The following is a 14,391-nucleotide window of genomic DNA, read 5'->3' as shown; positions in this document are numbered from 1 at the left end:
AGAGTAGACAGAAGGCCTTTCTCAGTGACTGACTGACATAAATGTGGAGGCTACAAGAGCGTCCTGATCCTATGCCTTTCCTGTCTCATGCATTATGTATTATTTACCTCTAGCTCCGGTACAAACCTCTGCTGAACCAAATGATATTCTCAGGGAATGTTTTTATACCTGTACATGTCAAACTGGGTGTTATGTGTGCGCCGGGGAGAAGGCAGGGGCTCTTTAGCATGACGTATCTCCTCGGGTGAATAATTTTCCTCTAAGATTTGAGGAGAAATTAACAATTATTTCTATATAATAAGCTAATATGTTTATAATGAAGTAACCTCAAATCCCGGATGCTCTCTTAGATAAAACTCCTTGATGTTTCATGCTTGCAGAGGTCCAGTAAGAGTCAATACCAGGTACTGTTAAAAGTTCAGACTCCACTGCCAGACAAACCTACCATTTGATAGTTGTTTCTCTTGGGCAAGTTGCTGAGTGTCTCCAAGCTTCATTTTTATTCCCTACATGTAAGATGCAAATAAAAGTAATACATCCTGAAAGTTTTGTCAGGAGTTAATGAGATGCAGCCTTGCCTCTAGTAAGCGCATGATAAAATTCAATTAATATTATCACTTTCCCAAAGACTTCTGTCCTTACACGATTTCTCTCTTCCGACCTGTAGGTGGGAAAGTTAAAGAAACTCTGTTCATTGGTGGACTTCTTGAAAATGCAGATCCTAAGTGCAAGGTTCAAAAAGCCATTGAGAATGTTAACCTTTCCTATTAAACCTCATCATCATTTACAGCTAAATACTGACTATAAAAGTTTGGGAGAGTATGATAAAAACAGACAAAAGAAAGTAGAGGACACTAGATGCTGTGAATGGTAAATGTAATTTCTAAGTGCTGCTGGAGAAACCTTAAATTTGTTAATATAACTTAATACTCCTTTTTGCATGAATTGAACTTTTATAAATTATATGTAAAGCAAGTATTCAGGTATTTTATTTTTATTTTTAACTTCCAGCTCTGGTGCAAAGGAACCATTCCCAAACTCCAAGGCCCCAGGTGAAACAAAAACAAGAAAACAAAACCTGGGCCTGTATTGAAACAAAGTTCTCTTTGTTGTACTAGTTATGTAACCCTTGGGCAACTTACACGTGTTCTTTCTATTTCCTCATATCTGAAATGGGCACCGCCCATCTGCCTCACAGAATTATTTTGTGGTTCCAATGCAATGTTCCTGGTAAAGTGTCTGTACCTATTTATTTAGCAACTATTTGCTGATCACATAGGCTATAACAAGGCACTGCAGGAGGTACTGAGAACAAAGTGAGGCACCAGATAGACATGTCCAGCCCTTGGAACTTACTGCTCGCTGGGGGAGGCCTATGAATTGGGAATGTGCAATGGCGGAGATATCCATATCCAAGGATCCACGAAATCCTCTCTCAGGGGCCGAACATGGACTGGGCTCCGAAACCTGCCCTGGGCAAGGGGGATTCAAGTTGGGGCCCAACCCAGGAAGCATGTCACTTTGCCTCACCATGCTCCATAGAGAAGTTAACAAAGGAGTGTGTAGATGGTAAGCGGGCAAAGGAGGGGCCTGGAGAAAAGAGGATGCTGCAGACCAAGGGGAAAAAAAGCATGTGTAAAGGAGCATGGAGAATGTATTGTGCGCAACAAATCTAAGTATGATTACAAAGAAGTATTTTCACTGAAAACAAAAGTTTGGCCCACTCCAATGTCTCCGTGTTTGTAAGGAATAGAGGGTAGGACATAAGGACAGCCTTTAGAGTCATTCCTTGGAGTAGAGATGCTCAGGGAAGAATGGACACAGATTTCCAACCTGGCTAAACTATGTACCAACCTTCCTCAAGGTAAGTCCTTTTCCTCATTTGCACCTGCTCTGCTAGCCCTTAGGGGTAAAGATCCCAAGGGTTAGCAAACGGATCCTGCTAGGCATATTATTTTATGCCATTATTCTTTATCGAATGTACAGTGGCTAACCTGTTATGTCAAGTTGGCTTGTAAAGAAGATTTTCACAAAAATTTTATATATTTAATAATAATAACTAATAATAACAATGCACTTTGTTTGTAACACTAATTTACTTTAAAGTGCTATCTCATATTCATGATCTTAACTATCGTCACAGTTTCTCCTAGCTTTTACACCATTTTTGGATGAGGTAGCTGAGTCACAGGTCTTGAACCCTCTGCTTCCTGATTTTTAAAATCAAATATAAATAAAACACTTTTAATTTTATTTATTGATTTTGGTTTTTTTTTTCTTTAGAGAGAGAGAAAACTAGCAGGGGTGAGGGGCAGAGGGAGAGAGACAATCCCAAGCAGGCTCCACGCTCAGCACAAAGCCCGACCCAGGGCTCAATCCCACAAATTGTAGGATCACAACCTCAGTAGAAATCAAGAGTCGGACACTCAACCAACTGAGCCACTCAGTTAAACAAAACACTTTTAAAGAATTAATGGTGGAGAAGTTTTGCATTATGTTTCTCTCTTTCTCCCTTCCTCTCCCTCACTGTTTCTCTCTCTCTTTCTCTCTCTCCCTTTCCCTCTCTTGCTCTCTCTTTCTCATGTGTATGTATGTGTGTGTTGAGAAAGAGTGAAATACACTGCCAGAGTAGGCTATTACCAACACAGTTACAAATAGGAACAATTTACACTTGTAATTAGTTTTCAAATTACTTTCAAATGCTTTATCATGTCTGATGTGTCCAATAATGTTAAATGTCTCAGGTCTCATTTAGAGTCAAACAACTAAAGAGCAGTGGATCCAGGACAAGAATCAAGATCAACAAATGCCTTTGGAAGCAACCCTGGAAGTATTCAGCTCCCTGTTTTATAAGACAAGCAGAGAAAAAAAAGTGACTTGAAGTGGGAAAGCGCTATAAAGCATATGGTATTTTCTAATATTCCAGGAGGAAATAGTGCTGTTGCCACAATGGGCGACGATACATGTGTGTGATTCTCATGGTGGCCAAGACTGACCATGGCTGGGATAAGCATAGAAATAAAACTAGAGGACAACGTCAAAGGTGCTTTTCACCACTCAGAAATCTAAACCGTGCCTACTTCAATGCTGTTACATATCAGGTTGTTTCAAAAAATCTAAACGAAAGCAATCTTTCGTACCTTGTTAATATTTTCTTATCTGTTTATAGGTTTATTAGAAATGCCTGGAACTATTGTTGATGCCTGATAAATTCTTAAAATAAGGGAACCATGAAGTCAAGGTCTATTAAAATACTGTAAGGAAACCCTTGTGCCTAAGAAATTTACATTCCAATGTGCTGATCACATTCCTTTTCTTAATGAAGGAACATTTCCACTCAAGGGTTCCCACAAGAACAGCACTATAAATTTAAATTTTTTTCTGGTGGGCAAGAACTTGAAGCTGGTGGAATGTAAAATATATCGATTGATATCTGCATATAATAGAGTCCAGTCTTTATTATCCTTTCTCATGGAGGATAGAAGAGACAATACAGAACAGAGGCTATTAAAAACATATGTATTTTTATGCTAAAATAGTTTTGAAATCAGGGTACCAAATTCAAGGGGCCTGACTCAAACAAAACTCAGTGTAAAGGTCTAGGTCATTTGAATATATCCTTATCCCATTTATTTGCTTATTATCTGTTTTCTTAAACGTAGGGCTAAAATGATGTTCCATTTCACAACACTACAGGAAGAAAAAAAATGAATGATCTCTCTCCCCACCCCCTTTTTCTTTTTACGTACTTATTCACATTTTCTTTAGGTCTAAAATATGATTGTTCTAACCTAAAATGCATCTCTGTCAACAGTCATTGGAGCAAATAAAGTATTTTCTTATGTCAGGGCATGATCTTCTACTCAATACTTTAATGATATTTAATACTTTAATTTTACGCTACTTTACAATTGTAAAGCGTTTTAGCATGTATGGTCTCAGTTCATCCTCACAGCAATATGCGAATAGGATGTGAAAGTCTCATCTGTTGTTCTTTCACTCTAAATATTGAGACTCAGAAAGGACATGAGCCATGGTCACACTTACCCAGCCAGCAAAATTCAAATGCTCTAACTTCTAGTTTACTGCTCTATTACTTATATTTCCTTCCTGTGTATTGCTATCTTTATCATTCGCCTAAATAGTCGTACCCAAATCTGGACCTGTCATTCAAGATATTTTCCAGTCTAGTCCAAACTTATTGTTTTCACTTTCTCAGTGCTCCTTTGAACCATCCAATTCCATCAACGAGACTTCCTAACCCATAGACATCTCTGCCTCGCCATGTGGCTACCTGCACCTGGGATGCCTTCTTCCAGTCCCCAGGCCCCAGCCCTATCTCTCCTGGCCTTCCATCCCCAGCGGTTACCGGGACCCTACCTGCTGCCACAGAGCCTCCACAAACACACCCCAGCAACAGATTTCTCTCTTCTCTGCACGTTCATCTTGCACTATTTGTACTCTCATTCCTTGATTAGTAGACACTTGCTTTTAGATTTTCCATTCTGTAATGGTTTATGAATATTTATTTGTGTGTCCAACATAGATAAAATGTCGACCCCAAACATTATACCCTTCCTTGCTGAAAAGAATGTGTGTTATACCCTTCTTTTTAACGCACTGATTATTCCATGGTAACTGATCCTCAACACGTATATAAAGCATGAATGCAAATGTCAACAAAATAGGCAAACGAAGCTCAAAATCAAGATTTGCTGTAGATAACTTAATTATATTCTGGCAAATCAACTGATATTCCTTATTTGCTAGCATATTTTCTAGCAGTAAATTTAGATGCGTACAATTGTTCCAATTCATGGGTATTTGGGGAGATCTAACACGATTTCATAATAGGTGCTTTAAATAGGCATTGAGATATAGAAGTAGAGTCATCAAGAATCTTTTTCCATAAAAATGACCAGCTAAACATTAAGAGTGTGGTGGACAAAAGAATGCCATCCCCCCAAAGAAAAGATGACTTACTATTTCAGTTGCTCTTTAAATGTGAAAGATCAGAGGGAACTTAAAAGACTTAGAGATTTCAAGATTAGATTCAGTATCACTGAATAACACTCATAGCTAAACTGTAATTTGGATTCACTGGTTTATATTTATCTCATCAGCTTGGTAAACAAAGGTAACTCTCCTTGTTACTGATTAAATGTATAATGATTAGGTGCTCCTGGACTTAAGGGCAATTATGTTTGGTATTTCCCATCGGTTTCTTTCCCCATAGCTATTATTATTATATGAGTTCTGTTAGAGCTGATAAGAAAATGTCTAATTAATGACTGGCCTTCCATTTTCCTTGTGTGATTTCACGGTTATCAAATTTGTTCAGGGAATCGACATAGTGGTAAAACCCCAAACAAAACAGAACAAAACAAACTGAAAACACTTGGTAGTTAAGGCCCCAATGAAAATTTACCCTTATAATTGAAGCCAGCTCTCATCTCTTCTCAAAGGATACATACTCCAATCTGCGATCATTATCTCTACTAAAACATCAGCATTTCTCAGTCAGGTTAAATAAATTTGGTACATCTCAACAATTCAGCCATGCAGAAATGGAATTGTAGATGTGGATATATTGAAATGACATGGGTAACTGTACTTGGTAGATTGTTAAATAACAAAAAGTCCATTTGCAAAGCAATTTATACAGCAGCAGTTCCTAATCTTTTTAGTTTTGAGACTTTTTACATGGAGGACACCAGAAAAATTTTGTGTATGTGGATTATATTTATTCACAGTTACTAGAAATTAAAACTGAGAGGCGCATGAGTGGCTCTGTCAGTTAAGCGTCCAACTGTGGCTCAGGTCATGATCTGGAAGTTTCTGAGTTTCAGCCCTACATCAGGCTCTGTGCTGATGGCTCAGAGCCTGAAGCCTGCTTAGGATTCTGGGTCCCTTTCTCTCTCTGCCCCTCCCCTGTTCATGCTCTCTCTCTCTCTCTCTCTCTCTCTCTCAAAAATCAACATAAAAAATTTTTCAAAAAAGAAATTAAAACTGAGACATATTGAATACACTTATTAAGTCATTTAACACAACAATAAATATAAATTACTTATAGTAATAACATTTTATAAAAAATATTCTATTTTTATAAGTTAAATTATAACTTAAATTTATAACATTTATTAAATTAATTTAGTGAGAATAGTGGCATTATTTTGCATCATGTAAAACTCTTTCATGTCTTGCTTCATGAAGGATTGTTGGATTCTCATACTTGCTTCTGCCTTCTGGCCTCAGTAAGTTCACTCTTGATTTGTGAGAGAATGAAAGTGAAGAAGGTAAATAATGTCTTAGTATTGTGATGAAATAGTTTTGATGTCATGAACTCCGTGAGAGGATCTGGGAGAGCTTCAAAGGTCCCTGGGCCATACCTTGAGACCCGTGGGCCGTCTGCGTCTATATACTTATCTCTGAACCTGTCTGTCTACCTATCGGTCCTCTATCTCCTTAGAGAAAGTTTTGGAAGAATTTTCACTCCTCAAATACTGCTACTACGACTATCACAATATAGTGACAGCATCATTCATAGTTGAAATTTGGAGTGCTTGCTATGTTCCAGACATTGGGATAAACACTTAAAATGACATGTTCAGTCTTCACAAAAGCCCTATGAGGCACATGATATCATTACAGGTAAGGAAACCCATTTTACAGGTGATGAAACATGATAATAAATACCTTGCCATTTAGCATGTGGTAGAATCCAGGATTTTCCCTTAGCCATTTCTCTAGAACCCGTGTTATATGTTATCATGATAAATCTAAGAGATAATTAGTTAACAGAGCATTAAAGTGTGTGTGTGTGTGTGTGTGTGTGTGTGTGTGTGTGTGTGCATGTTCCTGCATACTGTTGAGTCTTTGCCCCTTTGCAAAAATGAGCCCTTTGAGGGCAGAAGAATGTCCAATAATTGATATTATCACAAGTTGTAAACACGTCAAAATTCGTGTTTTTTTTCTAATAAGTTGCTTTTATTTCCGTTGATCTGAAAATATTATTTCCTGTTAGTACCCTGAGTGGAAAAGCTTTATATTTTAAGAACACAAAAATACAAGTTTTCATTTACTTTTAGAAGAAAGACTCTTAAACTCTTAGAATGCCAATAAATATATTTTTATGATTTATTGTAAAATAAGTTATTTGTGTCTATTTTTCCAATAAGAGTTCTGGCTTGTGGAGTATCTGTTTATTTCTCATTTTTTAAACTTAATTTTCTAGGTAATTATTCAAATATATAAATGATTCTTTAATCATTTAGAATAAGTTGTTTTAGATTTTGTAGTTCATCCATATAAACTATCAAATAAAGAAGACAGTGATTAGTTTTACAATTAACATTAAAAAACAGATTTGACTTAAAATCAGTCCTAAATCTAGGGTCTAAATCAGCAGTTCATGTATCCCTAATAAGTGGTATATATTTCTGATGTATATGTGCATTTCTCTGGGCAATAGATCTATATACATTTTATCAGGTTTACAAAGGGATCAGTGAACCAGAAAGGTTAAAAATCACTCCCTAGGGGCACCTGGAGGGCTCAGTCCATCCAGTATCTGACTTTGGCACAGGTCATGTTTTCATGGCTTAGCTTGTGAGTTTGAGCCCAGCATCCGGCTCTGTGCTGACAGCTCAGAGCCTGGAGCCTGCTTTGGATTCTGTGTCTTCCTCCCTCTCGTTTCCTCACCTGCTTGCTCTCTCTCTCTCTCTCTCTCGAAAATAAACATTAAAAAAATTAAAAATCACTCCCTTGATAAAAAGTCAGTGCTTCATGAAAATAAAATTACTTTAAATTGTGTACTGTTCCTTAATTTCTGTCATATCAAGGCTGAAGTATTCTCTTTGATTAAAAAATACTTTTCATAAATAATTATATATATATCTACAATAGGTAACCTTTCACATATATATAGAATCATCCATCACAACAGGTGATTTTTATCAAAAATTTAAAAAACCCAGTGGAAATAATAAAGGGAAAATAATCTAAACAGCTAACTAAAACATACACACACACAAACACACACACACACCCCAAAAACCTTGAATTGACAGCTAAGAATATAGAGACATTTGAGATAAATTTCTACTTTAATTTGAAATACATTATATTTCCCATCATGTAATGGAATTCTGAAATATTATACCTCAAAAAATCAATATTTTATAATTATTTGGTTTGACTAGGACCCATTATGAATGAAGTTATTTTTAAAGGCTGTTATAAATCCCCCTACTTTATTGCTAGGAGAAACTATTAGTTTTATGTTGATAAATGTTCTAATATAATTTTTGAAGAAAATCATCTTTCAAGGTGTTTCTAGAAACACTCTGTCCTTGAAAAAAAAATTCTCTTTTTTCAAACCTGCAAGTTAAAGCTGGGGATAAACCCTTCATTTTTTTTTTTTTTATGATCCGTTTTAACCTTTGAGATAATGAGTATAACATTTGCCTATTTTTTTAAGTACTATTTAAGAAAGGAGAATGTAAAATGTGGAAACTTCCAATTTTAGTCTCATTTTAACTGATATCTACCACATTTATTTCCACTAATTACTTCACCTTCATTATTCGCAAGAGGCAAAGATACCCGATAATAATTTCCCCTCATCAGCCTTCTCTGCCATCCCCCCAACTGATGGGAGTGTCAATACCCAATTACACTCCAAGTTATAGATAGTGAAGGGGATGAGGTGAGACTATGGCTTGGTGAATTACAAACATGTATCATTTCCAAAAGAACCTAGAGTTACATAAAATCCATGTTTGCATCCAGGTAAGTTTCCTGTCTCAAGGTACCATTTAGATGTACCATTCAATCATTTAGCTTCCGGACCTATGACCCAGTCAGAGAAGACAATGACTTCAATTTGGAAACTGTCGCTGAAACTGACCTCAAAAAATAATTCAAGGTTGTGGTGCTACAGCCTTTATACTCTCATTCTGTTGTTTTCAATGAAATTTCCCTTGTAAGACTGTTAAAGATTTATAGCAGTAATAACCCAGGTTTCAATTATTATTGAATTGCTTTCCATCATTAAATGTTATAAAAATGGTATTTCATGAATCTTTACACTTAAAGAAAAGGTAGATTAATTGAAATTTATGCCTACATCTGAGTTTCTTCCCCACATTGAAGATGATGTTATAAAAATAAGACACTATCCCTTGTTTGTGTGTTGGCCACTTTCTCTCCTATTGCCAGGATAAGGAATGAGGAGGGCAGGGTGTACCCACAGGTGGATCCAGGCTTACAGCACTCAGTGTTTGCGATCTTGAAAGGAAGAGAGAGCTCTCTGACCCACATTCCATACATAAAAGACTGTGGTAGTCATTCAAGAATCTTACAGACTTTGCGGGAAACTTGTTGTAGCCAGGGGGATAACATGACTGGCAGCCTACCAAATCCACACGGGTTGTAGGAGGCCAGGCTGGTCAAGCATAAACAACAGATTTTACTCTAACAACCTTGTATTGAAACTGTGCTTTTCTCATAAGCAAGCCCTGTCTTGTTCAGGCTTTCTTGTAGCTTCTTAGACATCAGCAATGTATTCTTTCCCACCCACTCTTTTTCTTCTAATTGTGTAAAGCCAATTGTGTTACACTGGAAAGACTTTTTAGACTGGTTCTCCACACAGTCTGTACTTTCATTATAAGCTTCTTTCTCCTCCTTCAAGAGCCTTTTCTACACATATTCAGAACAAACAAATAAACAAAACACAAAAACAACCCACCTCAACAAACCAAGGCCCACTTCTTTTTCTGAGTTTGCAGTCATTTGTAACGATTCTGTAGGGATTACTCTAAGGCATGTTTGAAAAGTTAAGAGTGGTGGATTCCTCATAATATTCCCTAAATGATCAGGGCAGACATCTGGAAATCATACTCTCACTTATGTGAAAAAAAGCATTCTGTAGGTGATATAATGGAGCGTGTCGTACTTTTATACCTATTCAGGGTTAGCAGAGTAGAGCCTACTCAAGACTAATGGACATGTAGAATTATTTCCCCTGTTTTCTTATCACTAATTAGTAAACACATGTATATACTATATTAATATGAATGTTGCAGTTGGAAAAAAAGGAGTAATATACATATGATTCTCACCATGTAGAGTTATATGTATTTATCAGAGTTCTCCAAAGAAAGAGAAACAAGGAACTGACTTACAATTACAGAGGCTGGCAATCCCTAAATCTGCAAGCTGATTTCGTAAGCTGAAGATCAGGAGAGCTGATGATGTAGTTCCAGTCCAAACGCCAGCAGGAAGAACAAATATTTCCTTTTGAGTTCAAAGAGAAGAAAAAGGTGATGTTCTAGTTTGAAGGCCATCAGAAAGAAAAAATTCTTTCCTACTTGAAGGAGAACTAGCATTTTTGTTCTATACAGACCTTCAACTTATTGGATGAGACCCACCCACATTATGGAGGACTATCTGCTTTACTCAGCCTACTGATTTCAATGTTCATCTCATCCAAAATTATTCTCACTGAAACACCCAAATAATATTTGATCAAATATCTGGGCACCACATGGCCTTGGTAAATCTGACATGTAAAATTAACCTTCACAATATACACCCAAGATCTCTGATTTCCCTTCCGTGAAGTACAGATGATTCCCCACCCTCGATATTCTAAGTTTTCCAAATAGAGTTTGCCAGAAAATTTGCAAAAGTAATGCTAAAAAGTATTAGATGTTTTCTGAGAAATCAACAAACCTACAACTCTCAAAGACTCCTCCGTTGCAGATACCCTGCATTCTATAAGCCCAGAAGGCTCAGTGCCTTCTTAAATGCAAAATACTCGTCCTTGGCTTGCTAATTCATATCATTTAACACAAGCACTTTTTAACATTTAACACACAAAGTGTTGAAATATGACTTGTGCTAGCCTACGGCTTTGAGATCCCATCTCCAGTCAGTACTTTTACATCTCCAGTAGAGCTCGGTCCTCTGCTCCTCAAAACCCAATATCCTCTTTCCCCTTCTAGAATGTGTAAAGTTCAAGGATCATGCATAGATTCACTGACAAGTGTAGACCTTCTAAACACAGATGCCTGGTTTCCATTAGGCAAATGTCTGCCTCTTCTCATTTACCGTATCAGTATGCGTCTCAGTGGCAGATGATCACTCAACTCAGCAAGTGTGTGTTGGGGCGGTGGGTAACACATCACCACATTCTGTGCAACGTATAAAAAAGAATTCTCACTTTAGGGGCACCTGCGTGGCTCAGTCACTTGAGCATCTGACTTCGGCTCAGGTCATGATCTCACCGTGGTTCCTGCCTTCAAGCCCCGCCTCGGGCTCTGTGCTGACAGCTCAGAGCCTACAGCCTGCTTCAGATTCTGTGGCTCCCTCTCTCTCTGCCCTCCCCTGCTCGTGCTCTATCTCTCTCTCAAAAGTATTAAAATTAAAAAATATATATATTTAAAAAAGAAAGAATGCTCACTTTGGAGTTAGCAGAACTGTGGCTAAGTTCTGGTTTTGCCAGTAGAGCTGCTTGGAAAATTAGGCACAGGACATCACTAGCATACCTTTAAAAAAACAAATGCTTTCCTGTATCAATCTATCTCTCAAGTGAAGTTTAATAGGAGAAATGAAGGAAAGTTTTTGAACTGTTTCTCTTAAAGATAAATCAGACTAATTTCTTTTGTTGTGGCCAATGAGCCTATTATGATTTGCTTTGGTCTTAAATAACTTATTTCAGGTAATGCTTTGTTACAACATACTACTACTTAAAAAATTGTTTTTCATTGATATTCAGCAGTTTTGACTCAAAGGTAACGTATGGCTTTAGTTGGATAATGTTCATTCCTAAATAAAATATACTTTGCTTAATTCATGATTTTGCTTTACTGTCAGGTCACCAGAAAATTTTCCAAGAGATTTGAGTTTTCTTCTTGTTCATTGCCAACAACAGTACGTTTTTATGTAGCATTTTATACTTGCAAAATGCTTCATCTATATGAATTCAAAAGATGTGATTTATAGTGGACAAAAATGTGTGAATCAGGGCACAGATTTCTCCTGGAGTCAAAGCTGCTGACCCTAAATATCTGGGAACAGGTGTGTGTCTCCCTCCTGTAAACATTACAATGAATGCTGTTATCTTCCATATCTTTAATCTAATAATCTAGTGAATGATTTGCCCTCACTTGGTGTTGCTTTGAGCTGAATACACATTATCCTTCAAACTCTATTTCCCAGAACAAATCACTGAATAAAAGGTCAGCCTGGCTTGAGTTATGTGAGCTGCTAATCCATTTGCCACTTCATAGTTATCATGTGATGGAAATTTACAGACTTTTCAGAAACAAATTCATGAGGAAAGTGTAACAAGAAGGGAAGGTTTAAATATATGTCACAGAATAAAGATTCAAAATGGCCCAGACAAACTATATCTTTTAGTTGACATCGAGAAAAGGGATTTGATTTCTCAGAAATTCAGTTGAAAACGTAGGTGTTGGCTGTTTCTGTTACCGTGAGTTAAGAAAGTAAGGTGTTCCCCTGATTTGAACAATAACAAGAGGTGATAAGTCAGGTTTGGGCTTCTTTGGATAGGCAACTCCTTTAAAGGTACGTAGACCTCTGGTTTATTTATTTTCCTATTGTACAACCAAAGCCAGAGATGTTTTATCTTTGGGATTTTTGTCCACTGACGGTCAGCCTTGGTGTACTTGGCATTGCCTGGTGTCTAGGCTTTCCACTGCACAGACCAATGTAAAAACACAGTGTAGGTGATGAGGCAAGGATCATTGACACTTTGCTCTAGGGTGAACCCAGCCACAGCTGCTTAATGTGTTTTGACATCTCTTTAAGGTAGAAAATGCTTAACATAGGTGCTTTGGAGCTGGGCTTGCTCTTCCTGGGCCCCAATCTTTTTTCTGCTATGTCTGATTCCTTCTTATCTCTGCTGGTACTAGCCAGTGAGGACAGAAATCTGGCTTTCAAACCTTGAATACGCTATCGATGAGTAGATTCCCATTCTCAGTACATTTGGATTACAGATTATGTTCAGAAAGGGCTTCTTCCGAGGGCATCTGGGTGGCTCAGTGGGTTGAGCATCCAACCTGCCCTCAATTCATGATCTCGTCGTTCATGAGTTCCGAGCTCCAAGATGGGCTCTGTGCTGACAGCTCAGAGCCTGGAGCCTGCTTCAGATTCTGTGTCCCCCTCTCTCTCTGCCCCTCCCTGGCTCACACTCTGTCTCTCTCTCTCTCTCTCTTTCAAAAATAAGTACACATTAAAGAAAAAAGAACAAAAGAAAAAAAAAGAAGAGGCTTCTTCCAGAAAACCAAGAATTTTCTTCCCTTTCTAATCTCAGAATGGTCAGCATCAATGTAAACATTTCTGCTAGCAGCACATTGTTAAGGCTACAAATAGTCAACACTATCCAACATATTGAAAATTTCCTGCCAAATATCTTAATGTTATAGCCTTGTAGCATATGCTCTGATAATCAAGGAACAATAAACCACTATTTGAGAGAAAAAGAATTTAATAGCAAAAATGGTTGATTTTTAAACAGAATGCTCACTTTGCTGTTCCCTCCTAACTGCGACCCATTTGCTATTTAGGACATGTTACATGTAATCCCCTCTTTCTTGAGTCTAATTCTGTTATTAGTTAGGATGTTTTCATTTATAATTAGAGGAAGACTCCATTCCAATCTTTAAAATAATGAAAGGAAGGCGTGCCAGGGTGGCTCAGTCAGTTAAGCGTCTGACTTCAGCTCATGTCATGATCTCATGGCTCGTGAGTTCAAGCCCTGTGTCAGGCTCTGTGCTGACAGCTCAGAGCCTAGAGCCTGCTTTGGATTCTCTTTCTCCCTCTCTCTCTCTCTGACCCTTTTCTGCTCACATTCTGTCACTTTCTCTCAAAATAAATAAATGTTAAAAAAATTTAAAAATAAAAATAAAATAAATAAAATGATGAAAGGAATTAATTTTTTTCATTAACTTAAAAGCTCAAGTGTCAAGGTAATAATTTGATCACTGTTCTTTTTTTTTTTTTTTTGATTTTTTGATAACTGCTCTGAACTCTCTTTCTTGTTGACTGTTTTGTTTCCCTCATGATAACAAAATGGCTGCAGTTCTATGATTCACACTTATATCTGTATCCCACATTGTCTAGGATGAGAGAGAGAGAGAATCGGTTTCCCAGAATTACCAGAAAACAAGCTGAGGGTCATTCTGAATATCACATGCTCATCTCTGAACACATGGTCTCCCTTAAGTTGGGTCACATGTTCCTCCCCTTCAGCTTCCCTGGAATGACATGATCTATAGCAGGTATCTATGTCAATACAGAGATATCCATTTCATTATAGAGACCAAAAGATAGTGCTTTCTATAACAAGGGTCTATACCATGTTCT

At 37.4% G+C, this 14,391-nt stretch overlaps 1 long non-coding RNA gene across 1 annotated transcript in view; it reads right to left on the bottom strand.

Moving 5' to 3' along the window:
* The window catches only part of LOC123384543, a 171,456-nt gene extending 160,466 nt beyond the window's left edge, over positions 1–10,990 (bottom strand). The window contains exon 1 of the long non-coding RNA XR_006595790.1: positions 10,185–10,990. This is a non-coding gene — a long non-coding RNA (uncharacterized LOC123384543). The remainder of the gene's footprint in view (positions 1–10,184) is intronic.
* Positions 10,991–14,391: the final 3,401 nt, after the last annotated feature.

The sequence above is a fragment of the Felis catus genome, chromosome A3 (assembly GCF_018350175.1).
Source record: "Felis catus isolate Fca126 chromosome A3, F.catus_Fca126_mat1.0, whole genome shotgun sequence".
Lineage (NCBI taxonomy): Eukaryota > Metazoa > Chordata > Mammalia > Carnivora > Felidae > Felis > Felis catus.
This window is presented reverse-complemented; position numbering and strand designations above follow the sequence as displayed.